We start from the raw sequence: 19,011 nt of genomic DNA, 5'->3' as shown, positions 1-19,011 counted from the left end.
CCAAGACAAGGGAAAGGTAGATGAGTCTGAAACCTCTTATGGCAGAAAATAAGGACATGCTGAAGAAAATGATGGGACTGTGTTGAAAGGGCATGGAAACAAATTGAAGGGGCTCCCACTGGCCAAATCTGTATAATTTGAGTATCAAAATAACTAAGCACAGCAATGAATTGTAATCTGTTGACTAAAATAAGAACCCATGAACTCTCATCAATAATATATACATACCTAAATAAATGGGGGAGAAGAGAAATGCTCTTTCTTATGGTAGAATGTCAGCTAATAGATACAGAAGAGGACTTCCCGGGGGTGCACTAGATAAGAGTCCTGACAACGCAGGGGACGTGGGTTCAATCCTTGGTCTGGGAAGATCCCACATGCCACCAAGCAACTAAGCCTGTGTACCACAACTACTGAGGTTGTGCTCTAGAGCCAGCTAGCCACAACTACCAACCCCGAGTGCTGCACCTGCTGAAAGCTGGGTTGCCTAAAGCCTAAGCTCCACAAAAGAAGCCATCACAATGAGAAGCCTGCCCACCACAACAAAGAACAGCCCCTGCTCACCCCACCTAGAGAAAGCCTTCACAAGGTAATGAAGACCCAGCACAGCCATACACAAATAAATAAAATCATACATATATATATACATGTATAAGAAATAACAGAATTAGGAAAAAAAATCAGTATTTTGCAGCCATCAGGCACAAACCATCAATGGATGATTCCAGTGTCAGTGATAGGGTCTTGATGATGATCAGGATATCTGCATAGTTTTGAACTAGTTACTATACATTACTTATTCCAAAAATGAAAAAGTGACTCTACAGTGGACAAATGGGTAACACCAAAACCTACTAATAAAAATTAACACTACCAATTAAGGAAACAGACATCATGCGCTTCCAAATATCATGTCTAGAAATAGCACAATATCCCTTATGGGGTATTCCAGTCAAAAAAGCATAATCTGAAATGAATCTTGAGGAAATGTCACACAAACATAGGGATCTGTAACCTTCAAAATGTCATGTCATAAAAGACAAAGGAAACCTGAGGACAAATCCCCAATTAAAGATAACTGAAGAGATGACAAGTAAAGGCAATGTGTGATCCTGAACTGAATCCTGATCTCAGGGAAAAAATGTTACAAAGGACATTAACAGGACAAACTGATGAAATTGGAATATAGACTGTAGATTGGGTACATGAGTAAACCAATTAAAAATTTCCTAAAATGGACAGCTACATGCAAAAGAACGGAATTCGAACATTCTCTCACACTCTATAACTCAAAATGAATTAAACATCTAAATGTAAGATCAGATACTATAAAACTCTTAGAGGAAAACATAGGCAGAACACTCTTTGAAAGTGCAGCAATATATTTTTGGATCTGGCTCCTAAAGTAAATAAAAGCAAAAATAAACAAATACAACAAATAGCTTTTGCACAGCAAAGGAAATCACCAACAAAATGAAAAGAAAATATATTGAAAGGAGAAAATATTTGCAAATGATATGACCAAAAGGGATTAATATCCAACACATATAAATAGCTCCTACAACTCAACTAAAAAAAAAAAAACAATTTAAAAATGGGCAGAACTGAATAGACATTTTTCCAGAGAGGAAATGCAGATGGCCAACAGCCATGGGAAAATATGTTCAACATCTCTAAGCATAAGGGATATACAAATCAAAACCACAATGAGAGATCACATCACACTTGTCGTAATGGCCATCATTGAAAAGAACAGAAATTAACACCTGTTGACAAGGATGTGGAAAAAAAGGAACCCTCCTATACTGTTGGTAGAAGTGTAAATTAGTGCAGTCACTATAGAAAAGAGTATGGAGGTTTATCAGAAAACTGAAAATAAAACCACCACATGACCCGGCAATTCTACTCCTGGGTATATATCTGAAGAAAAAAAAAAAAAGAAACCCACTAATTCAAAAAGATACATGCACCCTAGGAATAAAGCATAGCAGCATTATATTCCATAGCCAAGACGTGGAAGAAACCTAAGTTCCCATCAGCAGATAAATGGATAAAGAAGATGCGGTATACACACACATATATACACAATGGAGTACTACTCAGCCGTAAAAAGGACAAAATTTGCCATTTGCAGCAACATGGATGGACTTGGAGGGCATTATGCTAATGAAGTAAGTCAGACAGAGACAAATACCATAGGATATCACTTATATAATGGAATCTGAACAACACAACAAACTAGTGATTAAAACAAAAAAAGAAGCAGGCTCACAAATATAGAGAACAAACTAACGGTTACCAGTGTGGGCAGGGAGGCATGAAGTAAGGATTGGAGAATAGGAAGTACAAACTATTGGGTACAGGATAGGCTCAAGGATGTATTGCACAACACAGGGTATGTATTCAGTATTTGGTAGTAACTGTAAATTGAAAATGTTTAAAATTGAATAAAAAATTTTAATTAAAAAAATTGCTGAAATGGCATATCTATTATGGTCATGTATGAAAATATCCATATTATACACTGTGCTTACCAAGGAGCACAATATATGCAGCTTAGTCTCAAATAGTAAAGAAAAAAAGTGCATGTGTGGGTGTGGGTAGAGAAAGTGAGAGAATGAAAACAAAAAATGGCAAAATGTTAAATACTGGCAAATACAAATAAAGATCTGTATACCACTGCAATTTTCTATAAATTTGATACTATTCAAGATAAAATTTAAGAAGACAAAATTAGAAATTTTCTTTCTAGAACTACTGTTTTGGATAGAATGAAGGGCAGAATTTCAAATCTTACTTCAGAGTGTTAAATGATGACTAAATTAATTGTAGTCGACATAAAATTCTCAATGGCCTTATTTTAAATTTTATTTGCAATTTTAAACCTATGGAATTTCAGTCTCAAATACAGTTGCCAGAAGCAGCAAGTTGAGCAGAGAAATTTATTTTCAACAAAGGACTAAAAAGCTCTCAAAAGGGACACTTACTGAATTCCTACCATGTGTCAGGCACTTTATATGTTATGTCCCTGTACTCATTTAATATTCACACCAAAACTCTAAAGTAGTAGTATTATTCCCATTTAACAGATAAGAAAACCTAGGCTTTGAGAGACCGACCAATTTGTTCCAGCCTCTGTGGTGAGTAAACAGCAGTTCTGGGATTTGAATCTAAATATATTTAAATCCAAATCCTGAATTAAATCCACTTAATCCTGTATCATTCTTCCTCCCTTGCCTGGAATTTCAACTAGAAAAGGTCAGGGCTTATTTGCCTCGAATCTTAAAAATTCCCCTGAAGCTATTATCTCCCAGGAATCAAAAGTGAAAGTGAAGTCGCTCAAAGTTCTATTAATTATACTACAGGAAAGCATAAGATGCCAGAGCACTCATCAATTTGAACCCAGCAACCTAAACTGAGACTCAGATTTTTATTTATATTTAAAAAGGGAAAGAAATGGTAATAATTCTTTTAAAATACCACAAAAAATTTTTTGCCCTATAGGTGGATTTATAAACTGTAGAAAAGACTTTAAAAAACAAAAAGAAAAACATCCCTGGATGTTTTTGCTAATCTGTGGTTTTCTGGGCACCACCCCCTGGTGGTTCAGATGATAAAGAATTTGCCTGAAATTCGGGAGACCTCGGTTGGATCCCTGGGTTGGAAAGATCCCCTAGACAAGGGAACAGCTACCCACTCCAGTATTCTGGTCTGAAGAATTCCATGGAGAAGTCCATGGGGTCTCAAAGAGTCGAACACGACTGAGTGACTTTCACTTCACCCCTGATAAAATGCTAGGCGCTTCTGAAGATGCGACTCACCTTCCGGCCCCCCATAAACATTAACACTCAAAGATTAGGTCCAACTAGGAACATCTGGCTTGAAATGGCTCCAAATGTAAAACTGTTATTCCATTATTCCAAACACAGTAAGGGGGAGAAAAAGATCTACAATTACTTTGCCAACAAAGGTCCATATAGTCAAAGCTATGGTATTTCCAGTAGTCATGTATGGATGTGAAAGTTGGACCATAACGAAGGTTGAGTCCCCAAGAACTGATGCTATTGAACTGTGGTGTTGAAGAAGACTCTTGAGAGTCCCTTGGACTGCAAGGAGATCCAACCAGTCAGTCCTAAAGGAAATCAACCCTGAATACTCCTTGGAAGGACCGATGCTGAAGCTGAAACTCCAATACCTTGGCCACCTGATGTGAAGAGCCAACTCATTAGAAAAGACCCTGATGCTGGGAAAGATTGAAGACAGGAGGAGAAGGGAACAACAGAGTAGGAGATGGCTGGATGACATCACTGATTCAATGGACATGAGTTTGAGCAAGCTCCGGGAGATGGTGAAGGACAGGGAAGCCTGGCGAGCTGCAGTCCTTGGGGTCACAAAGGGTCGGACACGACAGAGCAACTGAATAACAAGTGAGAGAGAGCCCCCTAGCTCCCCTCCACCCCTCGTGAGCCAGTGAAACTCACACTCCCCCATTATTTAACTGGAGAGCCTTGAGAAAGTCCACTTTCACCTCTGGGCCTCAACATCCTCATTTGCAGAAATGCTGAGCAAATTAAACAGGGTAATTTACTCAACACAAACTAGTCCTTTTCCCACGATGGGCCAGAAGACGCCATCTGCGCTAAGTTAAGGTAAAACGCACCAAGGAGAAATGGTTCAGGTACCATAAAATTCCACTTTTCTGTAAGAACAATAAAATCTGGGGCTGGGGAAGCACTCCAGAGGAAACTGAGGCCCAGCGGCACCAGCTAACAACAAAACCCGCAGACTAGTCCCACTTTCCTCCTCGGCGAGCCCTGGAGGTGTTAAGGAGCTGGAGCTGGCAGCACAAACTTACGACTGTGATAAAACCAATAGGGATGGGTGTTTTTTTTTTTTTTCTTTTTGTCTCATTAACCCCCCTGCCCCCCGCAAAATCCCAAGACACCCTCATGCCCTGAGGTTAGTGCGCGGTCCCAGGCTCATTCTGAAGAGTTCCTAGGAAGCGATTCAGTTAACCAGCAGCTTCCCACAGCTCTACCCACCACATTCCAAAGCAGAGTTAAAGAGAACAGCCACTCACTCTTCCCTTGCCTCTGAAAGCTGGCTCTTTGCTGGGGAAAATCTCTCAGCTCCTGGCGAGGTTCCAAGCGGCACTTGAACGAGGCGGCCAACTGTTTTACCTGCTTTCGTGGGGGTTCCAGCAACCCTGGACATACCTGCAGCACCAAAATGCTGGTGCAAGCGTTCCCATGGGTCTAAGGCCAGGCTGGCAGAATAGAATCTTCCCAGCGCTCTGGAATGCTCCACAACCCCCTAAAATCCTTTGAATAGGGTAGGCATTTCCCCCAGGCTTTCCCATATTTACATATGAATCGTTCCGAATCCCCCAGGCTATCACAACAGGGCCTGTTCTAAAGGATGGAGCTGGAATCCTCCGCTTCCTGGACTGAGATGCAGAAGAGAGGGCCCAGCTCAGCTCTGACTCAACCCCTTTTCCCTCTTAGCTTTTCTTTCCTAGTCCTAAAACTGCCACAATTTCGCTTCAGGAGTTTTAAATCAAGAGTGTTATCTCCTTTTCCTACCCCTTTTAATGTGTTGTTTTTGGATACTCTTTTCAGGGAAGAAGTCTTATGATAAGAGGCAAAGGCGTAAAGAGGTCTACCTTTCTGCTCAGGACCTCTTTTCTGCAGTCCCTCTCCCAGGCCCCGCACAGCCCTCACCTTCCCCAGCGTCCTGCTACTTCTAGGTACCTTATCCTAAAGCCTTCAGAATGCAGATCTCACCTAGCTGGTCCCAGGACAGCAAGAACTGCTAGCATTTACACTTCAAAAGGAAACGTGGAAAAGAAAGTTGCAGAACAACCTGCCACTTCTGTTTTTAAAAAGAAGGTGGAGGAAGAGACGGAGAGGGAGAAAGAAAAAGGTGAGAAACATGCCAAAACCTCTACGTATTTCCATATACACACATATAATAGGTGGCTTCCCTGGTGGCTCAGAGGATAAAGCGTCTGCCTGCAACGCAGGAGACCCAGGTTCGATCCCTGGGTTGGGAAGATCCCCTGGAGAAGGAAATGGCAACCCACTCCAGTATTCTTGCCTGGAGAATCCCATGGACAGAGGAGTCTGGCGGGATGCAGTCCACAGGGTCGCAAAGAGTCGGACACAACTGAGTGACTTCACACACACACACACATATAATATGTAAGTGCACAGAAAAAGGTATCAAGGGAGAATACACTAAACTCCTCAGACAGGGAACTGGGATTGGGGACGGAAGGATTCATGGAGACTTGAGCTCAATCAGTACTTTTTAAATTTCCTAAGAATGTAGTAATGTACTACCAGTAATTTAAGACAAGCTGTCATGCTAGCCAAGATTCATCTCTATGGGTGAAATTTTAAGCAAGCTGAGAGAAGAATTTCTGGGGAAGAGCCGTCCCACTGCGAGGATGACACCATTGCCTAACTCCAGGGTTCCTGCTTCCTTCCACCATCAAATGGAGCTCTTTTTGGCTTTAAATTTTAACAAATATTTATGTGACATTCACTCTGCATGTCAAGCATTGTTCAGGCACTTTACAAATACTGGTTTATTTAATCCTCATAACAGTCCTCATATCGTCCCCATCTTACTGATTCACGAAGAGAAATTTGTAACTGGCCCAGTATGCGGAGGATGAGAGCCCACATGGGCTTCAGAGCTACAATGGCTACTCTGCCTCCAGCGCTTTTTCCGGGCAGGCCAATCTTGGCAACTGTGACCTGGAAATCTACTTGTGGGTTTTAGTGACTGCCTGGTAGCTAATGACAAAATTGTGATTTTAAAGCACACTTAACTTCTTGTATAGCCACAGGTCACCCACCCACCATTTCGACTGTGAACAATTACACATTTAAGCATGTATACTATATGTATGTCCATATCATTACCTCTGTAAAACCCTACTCAGGGGACTTCCCTGGTGGCAGAGGACATAAGAATCTGCCTGCCAATGCAGGGGACACGCGTTTGATCCCTGATCTGGGAAGATTCCACATGTGGAGCAACTAAGCCCATGTGCCTTGAGCCTATGCTCTGCTACAAGAGAAACCACTGCAATGAGAAGCCCAAGCACTTCAGTGCAGAGCAGCAAGCAATGAAGCATTCAATGAAGAGCTCACCGCAACCAGAGAAAGCCCATGAAGCAATGATGATCCAGTGCAGCCAAAAATAAATAAATTAAAAAAAAAAAAACCACTCAGTATAATGCAAATAATTCCTCAGAGAAAATCAAATCTAGCAGTGTTATACAAGTAAATATTCAATTTGTTGTTGGCTTAGCCCCTCAGTTATGTCTCAACTCTTTGTGATCCCATGGACTGTGCCCACCACGCTCCTCTATCCACAGGATTCTCCAGGCCAGAATACTGGAGTGGGTAGCCTTTCCCTTCTCCAGGGGATCTTCCCAACCCAGGGACTGAACCTAGGTCTCCTGCACTGCAGGCAGATTCTTTACTGTCTGAGCCACTAGGGAAGCCAAATACATATTCAATAGTATTCCAGATAATTTAGGGCAGAAATCATGTGCAAGTGAAGGGATCTTTATCAATGCATAAAGAAAATTTAGAAACAAAAATTTCTCCCCAAAGGGGCCTGTTAAATAAATTATGGCATATCTACATAATATCAATATTGTACTATGACAACCATTGAGATACAGATTTATATTCGTTAATACAGAACACTGCCTACTGTGCATTGCTAAATGGAAAAAGGCTACAAAAGAGTTTGTGAAAGAATTGCCATTTTGTTAAAAAGGGGAAAATATTTTCAATGCACATATCTGAAAATGAAAAGTCTTGAAGGGGACAGGAATTCTGATCTTTTTTCCTTTCTTTTCAACTTATTGTATTTTCTACTTTTACTCTAGTGAACATTCAGTATCAATACAACAAAGAACAATAATGCGGAAAAAAGAATACTTGCTACGAATAAGAATATTCTACTACTTAGTCCTCTCTCAATAACCCTGTTAATCCTTTTCAAATTTTCTTCACTTTTCAATAATCTGAGATTTCTTTTCTGACCTAATACCTTTAAAGTGCTGAAGAAAATTGGTAACAAAACACTGATGAAACAACAATTTGCTAGTCTAATAAGAAAAGCAAAACCACCTCCTGCTTAGCAATCTGTCTACAAAACTCCAAAAGGAAGCAACTTTTGTTAAGTCTGCTTATATTCCCAGCAGGCCAAGAGGAAGAATCATAAATCCTGGTTTTCCATGTGCCCACATCACTCCAGCCAGCCCACCCAGCCCCCACCACTTCTTTTCCTTCAGCACCTACTTACGAATATTTGGAGAAGGCTTATCCGGCCAACATTAAACTTTCAGCACTATGGTCCCTGGCTTTTCTGCAGGACTCACAGACTCTTCCGGATCACCAGACCTCAGGGAGGAATCTATTATATTTTGGACTTCAATCTCAACAGTAACTAAAAAAACTTTCCCCTGGGCCTTTTGCTCAGTGACTGCCCTGACTATTTTGGCAAGTAGCCTCCAGTACAATCCCTGCTGGGAGGGTTTCCACCTCGGAAAACCCAGCTCAAAGCTTCCCACCTCTTCCTCCTTCTACGAGAGCCTACCCAATCCTTTAGAAGAGCACACAAGAGTCAAGGGCCCAGAGTACAAGAGTCTGCAATTTCTTACGTGGCAACGATAGTGAAATTAATACTAGATTCTTTGAAACACCATTTTTGAACACACACCAAATCCGAGAGAGATGTGCTTTAAACTATGAAGTTATTACTACTGTCAAATCTTTAGGCAGCAGAAGGAAATAATCAAGAAGGCAAAGATAGTTTTTGTTAAAGAAAAAAAAGAAGAAATAAACCTTCACTGTTTAATAAGCAAATTTTGATTACAGTCAGGCAACAAAACTACACAAAAACTTTATTTTCTAAACAGACATACATCTGATGTTTTCCTTACCAGGCCTCTTGAGGGAAGGTATAATTGCTCTAAATGAGAGCACTAAACAATGAAATGACTTGCCTGACACCACACAGCTAATAACTCTTCAAAACTAGCATCTCTAGCTGGTGCTTTCCATCAAATGTCAAGGCCTGTTCCGGGTTACGTGGTTTTTCGATATGAGTGTGGCTGTTTCCTACATCGTATTTCCATTTTTGATAATTAATAACACTACAGTGAAGTCTCAAATGTTGTTCATTAACAGGATCCTCCGGTTATTTTTGTCCTACCCCGTAAAACCCAGACCTCCTGCTTCTATTAGCTAGTTTACTTTTACTCCTTTCCATTTGTTCTCATAACATTTTATGGATCTTTTAAGACTGTGTACAAAACAAAACAAAAACTAGTTGATCTGAGTTATAATTCTGCACAAAGTTTTAATAACAAAAAAGATGAATATTGAATAGAAAGCTACCAAGCAGCGTACTCCAAGATGGGGCAAAGTATAGAAAGTTGGAAAGCCCTCCACAGCTTTCTTCAGCTTCAGACAAGTCATTTCATCTGTCTGATACTCAAGAACAGCAAACAAAGTAGGGAGAAAGTAGGTGGTCTTAGACATAAATTCATGAAACAAAGCAATTAAACAAAATGAACTTAAGCACCGTGTATTTTGCTACATTAATTCATAGGAGTGAACCCAGTCTTTCAAAATAAGGGATTTTTCCAAGTGTGATCCAATATTTTCACAGTAAAATCTGATTAGGCTCTAGGATATCAGTCAGTACGATCTTATTTTCTAGCTGAAACTTTGGGGGAAGAAACAAAGCCTAAATATGAGGGAAATTAAACTGGGTTTTCCCTGGACCCCAGTCATTCATTCTGTACAGGCTAAAATGAGCTCTTGGCACCCCAACAGTGACTCTTATCTCTTTTGGCTTTCATTTCCAGGGACATACGTGGAGCTGCTTCTAGATCCCGAGAGGGCAGTACGCATAGGAAGTAAGGCACTCAGACTACAAGTCAAAAGACCCAGAATCTAACCTTCACTGTATCCTGACACGTCACACAGCCTCTCGGGTTGTTGTTTCCGGGTGTACATAACAAAAGCATTGGTCCTCTTTGGTTACTTCCAGGCTCTAAAATCTTCTGTGCTTTCCTACTCTGTGTTTTCACTTACTCCTCTTGGTCTGATAGAACTAACACTACTCTCCAACTAGCTCCACAAGGAGGGTGGCTCGTGTGTCACTTAGTGACTAACCTGAGAAGTTAGTCACTTCCTGTCCGCAAGCCTAGAGGCCCATGCACAGGCTGCTATTACGGAGCCTAGCACAACATAATTTAAATATTTGTTTATTATTCCTTGAACCTAACAAGGAATAGGTTTGTCTCTGTGCCTTTCAGCTCAACTACTGTCCTTTAAGCCCAGCTAGATGAAGGCTTCTTTAGTCTTCGGATTACCCTTTACTCTAAACTTCACTTCTTGAGTAACAACACAAAATAATACTATCTATCTTTTGATATACATGTCCTGTGTCCTCAAATAGAGTATATTTCATTGGATAGCAAACATTCACTGAGTATTTACTATACACTAAGCATTAATGTAAGAGTCTAATGTACCTAATCTACACTAACCAGCACAGCAACCAGCACTTAACAGATGACAGCAACTATTATTATTCACCCTAGGTACTGCTCTGGGCTTCCCTGGTTGCTCAGTGGTAAAGAATCCGCCTGCTGATGCAGGAGATGCAGGAGACATGGTACAGTCCCTGACTGGTCAGGAAGATCCCCTGGAGAAGGAAACAGCAAAACATTCCAGTATTCTTGCCAAGGAAATCTCACGGACAGAGGAGCCTGGTGGGCTACAGTCCATAGGGTTGCAAAGAGTCGGACGTGACTTGGCGACTAAACAACAACAAAAACAACAAGTATTACTCTGCTGTGATTATGACGGAAAACACTACTCAAGTTTTAAAAAGTCATTAAATATCCTAGCTTTTGTTTGTCTTAACCAATGAGCTGCCACAACTATGATGTTAGGGTAAGTTAGGTTTCAATCTTCCCCTGAGAGGTAGGGGCTGAAGAGCAGAGGAAACTGAATTCCAGATCTTCAAAGCACTGAGGAAAGGACAGGAGGAATTCTAGATCAATGGGAAGTGGAAGCATCTCCATATCTCGGTAGACTCTAAGATACATATTTTTTCATACTTTAACATCTCAGAAATGGAGATGTATTTTCCAGTAAATAGCATGTTAATCAGTCTTCCAATTAGAAGTAGTCTTTCTAATGTTACATACAATTATTTAGTGTCTTACAACAGAGGGTTTTAGATTCAATGAAATGAGATATGTTTTATCTGTTTGCCTTCTCTCAGCTTATGATTTGAAGAAAGGATTTTCCTGATACCATGGAATGACTTCTGTGACCAAGAATCTAGCCCTGCCCTCTGCTGTGGGGCCAGGTACACAAATGTGTTTCTTCCCACCAGAAATGACTCTGAGTTGAACTGCCACATTCCTCTTACTTGACAGCCTGGGCACTTTCTGGTTTCTCAGGAAATATTGGAAAACTGTGGTGTCCGGGTGGGAGCGTCAAGTTTCTGAGCCCCCAGCACGACATTCCTTTGAAGGCTGGCCCTGCCATGGCACTGCCAGTGAGCCAACTGGATTCACCCCCTCTCCTGTGCCCACTTCAACATCCTCAGGACCGCAAGAAATATGATGCCCAAGAAGAGTGCCTCTTCCTATCCAGTCTCAATTTCTTGCCTTTCCTGGTTTTCTTTTTGCTTTTACAGAAGCCTGGAACCTCCCCAGACCAATATTCCCATTTATTGCTGATGAAATATTTTCTAAAAATAATGTAGGTAACGGTTCGTAGTTGAATAAACTCCAGGAGTGGGTGATGGACGGGGAAGCCTGGCATGCTGAAGTCCACGGGGTAGCAAAGAGTTGGACACGACTGAACTACTGAACGGTTCGTGGAGAAAGCAGACAGTCTGGCTCATGTAAGAATGCCAACTCATAATCCCAGAAGGCAGGACTGCCTTACCTTGTCTAAAACTTCGACGATCTCCCAACCCTTGACAAAGCATGGCCCTATATGCATTTCCTTTCACCTCCACATATTTTCTCTTTCCCTCTTCTTTGCATCCTACCTACCTATCTTAATCAGCCTGTCAGTACAGCCTGATTTTAAAAAGTAAATACAGGAAACTTTGTTCAACTCTGTGCCCCCCTCAGTCACAGTCACCTCTATTTCACTCTGTGTGAAAGGTCTTCAAAGAGTGGTCTTCATGCAAGAAGACCTCCTTCCAGGCCTCTTCCCCCACCTAATTTCTAATTAATGAATTAATTCTTCCTAATTAATTCTGTGTCATCACTGTATTTCCGTCAACCAATAACCTCGGCAAGTCCACGGCATCCTCCTTGACTTCCCTGGGGCCTTTGAAAGTGCTGGCCATTCTCTCCTACTCTAAGCCTTTCGGTTTTCCTCTGCCCTCCCCACATTGCTCCCTTCTCCGGCCTCGTGCCGTGGGCATCCCCTAGGCTGGAGTTCTCAGATGCCCACCCTTTCCATAGCCATTCTGGTCCTCAGAGACGTCATCAATCAGTGTCAGTGATCACATCTCGGAGGGGGAATCACCATGTGCAGGGCCAGCTCTGACCTTCCTCAGGCTCTGGCCCAAACTCCCATTTGGTTTCTAAGATTTCCATACACTAGTTCTTCCCCACACTGTATTCCTCTTTGTCATGACAACTTTGCATCTTTGCTCATAGACTTTCTCCAACCAGAAATGTTCTCCTTGCTTCTCTCTGCCTATCTCAACCCCACTACTCCTTTAAGCTTTAGCTAAAATCCAAGCATCTTCCTAAAGTCTATTCCATTCACTCAAGTAAAAACTGAGCTTTTCCTCTTCTGATTGTCCACAGCATTTACTAAGTTAGACACTTCTGTACTTTATTTAATTATTCATATGTTTACACTTTGTCTTTTCAACTTATCTAAAAACGCCTATGGCGGTGAGGGGTATGAGGGGGGGGTATCCTTCCCAGCATACCCCAATGCTTGGTACAGTGCTAAGTACAAAAACTAGTTAATAAACACCTGTGTAATCACATTCAAAGGGAATATGGGATCTATGTGCTGGAATAATGTAATTGATGATGATAGTAGCAGATTATGTTTATTTAGCATTTACTGTGTGCCAGGCTCTGTTGCACTACTCTAAATATTTACACATCTAAACTCACCTATTTCTGATAATACTATCATGTATGTCAGTTTTCATACAAAGAAGAAGGGCAAGGCCAAAGGATGTTCAGACTACCACACAATTGCACTCATTTCACATGCTAGCAAGGTAATGCTCAAAATCTTTCAAGCTAGGCTTCAACAGTACATGAACCAAGAATTTTCAGATGTACAAGGTAGACTTAGACTTAGAAAAAACAGAGAAATCAGAGATCAAATTGCCAACATTTAGTGGATGACAGAAAAAGCAAGAGAATTTCAGAAAAACATCTATTTCTGCTTCACTGACTACACTAAAGCCTTTGAAAGTGTGGATCACAACGAACTGGAAAATTCTTAAAGAGACGGGACATACCAGACCACCTTATCTGCCTCTTCAGAAACCTGTATACAGGTCAAGAAGAAACAGTTAGAATTGGACATGAAACAACAGGCTGGTTCCAAATTGGGAAAGGAGTAAATCAAGGCTGTATATTGTCACCCTGTTTATTTAACTTATGTGCAGAATACAACATGCAAAATGCTGGGCTGGATGAAGCTCAAGCTGGAATTAAGATTGCTGGGAGAAACATCAGCAACCTCAAATATGAAAATGATACCACTCTTTACAGACAAAGCTCTGTCTAGTCAAAGCTATGGTTTTTCCAGTATTCATGTATGGATGTGACAGTTGGACTCTAAAGAAAGCTGAGCACTGAAGAATTGATGCTTCTGAACTGTGGTGTTGGAGAAGACTCTTGAGAGTCCCTTGGACTGCAAGGAGATCCAACCAGTCCATTCTAAAGGAGATCAGTCCTGGGTGTTCTTTGGAAGGACTGATGCTAAGGCTGAAACTCCAATACTTTGGCCACCTGATGTGAAGAACTCACTGGGAGAGATTAAAGGCAGGAGGAGAAGGGGATGACAGAAGATGAGATGGTTGGATGGCATTACCAACTCGACGGACATGAGTTTGAGTACATCACCAACTCCGGGAGGAGAGTGAAAAAGCTGGCTTAAAATTCAACATTCAAAAACTAAGATTGTGGCATCTGATCCCATTACTTCATGGCAAACAGATGGGGAAACAATGGAAACAGTGACAGACTTTATTTTCTTGGACTCCAAAATCACTGCAGATAGTGACTGCAACCATGAAATTAAAGGATGCCTGATCCTTGGAAGAAAAGCTATGACAAATCTAGACAGTGTATTAAAAAACAGAGATATCACTTTGCCAACAAAGATCTGTATAGTCAAAGCTATGGTTTTCCCAGTAGTCATGTACAGATGTGACAGTTGGACCCCAGAGACGGCTAACCGCCAAAGAATTGGTGCTTTTCAACTGTGGTGCTGGAAAAGAGTCTCAAGAGTCCCTTGGACTGCCAGGGGATCAAACCAGTCAATCTTAAAGGAGATCAGTCCTGGGTGTTCATTGGAAGGACTGATGTTGAAGCTGAAACTCCAATACTTTGGCCACCTGATGCGAAGAACTGACTCATTTGAAAAGACCCTGATGCTGGGAAAGATTGAGGGCAGGAGGAGAAGGTGACGACAAAGGATGAGATGGTTGGATGGCATCACCAACTCAATGGACATGAGTTTGGGTAAACTCTGGGAGTGGGTAATGGACAGGGAGGCCTGGCGTGCTACAGTCCATGGGGTTACAAAGAGTTGGACTCAACTGAATGACTGAACTCCCTGAAGACATTTAGTGTCCCTGGTCCTTGTCTCAAAAACGCAATAAGTCCTCTGCATCCTGCCACTGTGACAACCAAATGATACCTCCACCCATTTCCAAATCTAGGGCTGAGCTCGCCAAGCCTTAGAAAGCCTGTTGCCTCCAGCGCCCTCCACATACCAAATCAGCACTATCAACAGTCCCTACAGCTAGGGTTTAAACTAGCTGATTCCCCACCCTAGCCTTTACCACTGCCATCTGGATCATGGATGGGTACCTAATCAGTGAACAGTCAGTTCATACAATGTGGCCTAACTAAAAAATTCAAGCTGAACCAATTATATTCTCTCCAGGGAATCTGAATTAAGAACTATCATGCAGATTAGAAAGAACAAAGGCAGAAGCAATGGACAACTATGGTTATGTGTAATCTAGTAAAGGAGTAGAAACTGTAAGAGGAAGGTGTCGGTCTCAAGTCAGAGAAACTAAAGCAGAGGCCCAGAGAAGAGCAAAAACGTCTTGAGGAAAGATGGCCTGTGAGAGAGAGATACAGAGAAAGGGAGCAGCTGGTCCACAGGGTACCTGGCGTCAGTCCACCTATATGAGAACAACAGCCTTAGCCTGCCCCAGGGGCCTTAAGGTCGTCTCTCTCCAACATAGCACAGTGTTCGGTACTCAGTACATTTGTTAAAGGTACATGAATGGCTCATGCATGTTAAAACAGAATGAAATCAGAAAAAAAGCTGTAAAGTGAAAGTCAGTACTCAGTTGTGTCTGACTCTTTGTGACCCCATGGACTATAGCCCATCAGGCATCTCTGTCCATGGAATTCTCCAGGCAAGAATACCAGAGTGGGTTGCCATTTCCTTTTCCAGGGGATCTTCCCAACCCAGGGATCAAACCCAAGTCTCCCATATTGCAGGCAGACTCTTTACTGACCAAGCCACGGGGGAAGGCCCAAGCTGTAAAAAGGGCTCTGAAAACTATAAAGCATGTAAATTTAAAGTGATACTACTATTACTTCTGCTGATGATAAAATGTCATGGTTCATTCTGCTGACCTTTTGTTCAGTTCAGTTCAGTCGCTCAGTAGTGTCTGACTCTTTGCGACCCCATGAATCGCAGCACGCCAAGCCTCCCTGTCCATCACCAACTCCCAGAGTTCACTCAGACTCACGTCCATCGAGTCAGTGATGCCATCCAGCCATCTCATCCTCGGTCGTCCCCTTCTCCTCCTGCCCCCAATCCCTCCCAGCATCAGAGTCTTTTCCAATTAGTCAACTCCTCGCATGAGGTGGCCAAAGTACTGGAGTTTCAGCTTTAGCATCATTCCTTCCAAAGAAATCCCAGGGCTCATCTCCTTCAGAATGGACTGGATGCATCTCCTTGCAGTCCAAGGGACTCTCAAGAGTCTTCTCCAACACCACAGTTCAAAAGCATCAATTCTTCGGCGCTCAGCCTTCTTCTCAGTCCAACTCTCACATCCATATATGGCCACAGGAAAAACCATAGCCTTGACTAGGCGGACCTTAGTCGGCAAAGTAATGTCTCTGCTTTTGAATATGCTATCTAGGTTGATCCTACTTTTCTTCCAAGGAGTAAGTGTCTTTTAATTTCATGGCTGCAGTCACCATCTGCAGTGATTTTGGAGCCCAAAAAAATAAAGTCTGACACTGTTTTCACTGTTTCCCCATCTATTTCCCATACTGCCCAGTTAATTCTAAAGAGCAGGCCCCTGCTCTCTGGAAGGGCAGAGACCTCTTGGCATCTTTATACTCATTGCTTGTAATCAGCATATGAAGTGAATCAAGAAAAAAACTAATGCCTTGGATTGATGGGCAGATATTTTATTCTAGTAGCTTGAATACAGATTGTAGCTATAGATATGTATTCACACTCCTGCAATGAAAACAAACCTTGACTATACGAGAGTCCTAAAAAATCTTAACTCTCTGTATAACACTGGCAAAAGTGCCTTCAAATTGAGCAGTTTTTACCTTGGGGAAAAAATAAGATTTTCTTGCTCCACTGCAATTGCTGTCCAAACTTTTAAGGAATCTCTTTTACAGTATGCCCTCCATATCCACGGGTCCTGCATCTGTGGATTCAAACAACTGCAGAATGAAAATATTCTTAAAACTCCAGAAAGTTCCAAAACACAAAACTTGAATTTGCCCCACTGCCAACTGTCTACACAGCATTTACAACCATTTACAAGGTATTAGGTATTATAAGTGGGTGATACCTAGTGGCTCAGACAGTAAAGAATTCTCCTGCACTGTGGGAGAACTGGGTTCAATTCCTGGGTTGGGAAGATCCCCTGGAGGAGGGCATGGCAATCCACTCCAGTATTCTTGCCTGGGGAATCCCCATGGACAGAGGAGCCTGGAGGGCTACAGTCCATGGGGTCGCAAGAGTCAGACACGACTAAGCACAGCACAGCACAGATTTTTAAGTAATTAAGATGATTTAAAGTATATGATTTAAAATATACGTGCATAGATTACCTGCAAATACTATGCCATTTTATATGTGACTTGAGTATCTGTGGATTTTGGTATCTGCAAGGGTGTGAGGGTGGGGCAGGGTGTTGGTGTTGAAACCAACGCCCCGCAGATACAGATACTAGGAGATGACTGCATATCCCTCATTGCCACTTCCCTCCCAAACTCCTGTAATACATCTTGTGCCTCTGTTGCTCCTGTTCCTTACCTCAGGTACCAAGTGAAAAGTCTTTCCTCAGAACACATCCTCTCATATCTCTGCAGCATGCAACACAGCTGAGCCCATTCCATTTGGAGCCTCCTCCCTGGCTCCCCTAACACAATACTTTTCTGCTCTTCTAAGCTCATTTACTCGTAATGAACCTAAGCCTACATTTCTGGCTTCAACTGTGGTGCTGCAGTAAAAGCACTGGTCTGGGCATCCAGAGATCTCCTGGCCACACGGTTCGATTTCTCTGAGCTTTGTCTCTCCCTTTAAAAACTGAGTGGGTTGGATCTAAGTTTTGGTTTTTTTTTTTTCATACTGTGACTCACATTTTGCATTGTGGTTCAGTATATACATACATGCATTTATGTAATCCATGTATGTATAGGTATATACACACAGAAGTGATATAGAAGTACTACATACTTTTACTACATGAGATGTACTTGAAATTTTCTATTCACTTCTATTTTATTTTTCAAAAAATGCTAGTTGCAATCCACTAAATAGATTTCAAACTTAACCATGGGTATTCACCCACATGTAGAAAATAGTGGACTTGCTGAAATGTCAGGTTCCTTCTAGTAATATAAGAGGATTTTGTGTTACAGCCTTCCAACTTTGAACCATTAGCCTTAACTTGCATCTGAATTCAGCCTCCTATTTCTCTCTGTAAGAGTTCTTCATATGGGTATCTTAGTATCACTTAAATTAACCTAATTAACATAGAATTTGGAACACTAGGTCCCCTTCCCATTGTAACTATTTATGGTCTTAAGTAAGTGTTAGTCACTCAGTTGCACCCAACTCTGCAACTCTGTGGACTATGGCCCGACAAGATCCTCTGTCCATGGGATTCTCCAGGCAAGAATACTGGAGTGGGTTCCTTCTCCAGGGGATCTTCCCAACCTAGGGATCAAACCTGGGTCTCCTGTACTACAGGCAGATTCTATACTGTCTGAGCTACCAGGAAGCCCAGTTATGTTCTTGGCAAGTGTAAAATACTAGTGTTGACTTTTGGTCTAGTAATGATAGAGTAGCTTACATTGTACTAACTTCCCTACTGAAAACTAGCAGCAACTCTGGACAAGATATTTGTGAAAATAACTATGTGTTGGAAAGCCAGCAAAAACAGCCAGAAACTAGAGAGGATACAACTCAAAACATGGGAAGAAAACTAATTAAGATCCTTGTTTATCTGATACCCCATTACCCCCACCCTGAGAGAATCCCTAGTGTTTTAGCATGTGGGGAATAAAGCAAAAATTGAGAGGCAACCAATGGTAATCTTATTTGGCTACAGAATCAAAGGTCGTGGACTCTGAAGTGACTTGATATTAAGGAAGAAATCCTGAAAAAGAGGAAGTTGCAAAGAGGATAGCCCCAAAAGTCTATACAGAAATTCCCTTCAAATCCTGAACTGTGCATGCAAGTGATG

At 41.8% G+C, this 19,011-nt stretch overlaps 1 protein-coding gene and 1 non-coding gene across 3 annotated transcripts in view; one reads left to right on the top strand and one right to left on the bottom strand.

Annotated features, from left to right (window-relative positions):
- DNMBP (dynamin binding protein) overlaps positions 1-19,011 on the bottom strand; it is a 114,041-nt gene that overhangs the window by 26,252 nt on the left and 68,778 nt on the right. The gene's annotated exons all lie outside the window — the stretch shown is intronic.
- TRNAC-GCA lies at positions 5,981-6,052 on the top strand. Its single transcript has one exon. It is a non-coding gene; the product is annotated as a tRNA-Cys (tRNA).

Source organism: Capra hircus, chromosome 26 (genome assembly GCF_001704415.2).
Source record: "Capra hircus breed San Clemente chromosome 26, ASM170441v1, whole genome shotgun sequence".
Taxonomy (NCBI): Eukaryota; Metazoa; Chordata; class Mammalia; order Artiodactyla; family Bovidae; genus Capra; species Capra hircus.
Note: the sequence above shows the minus strand (reverse complement) of the source record. Positions and strands in the feature narration are given on the sequence as shown.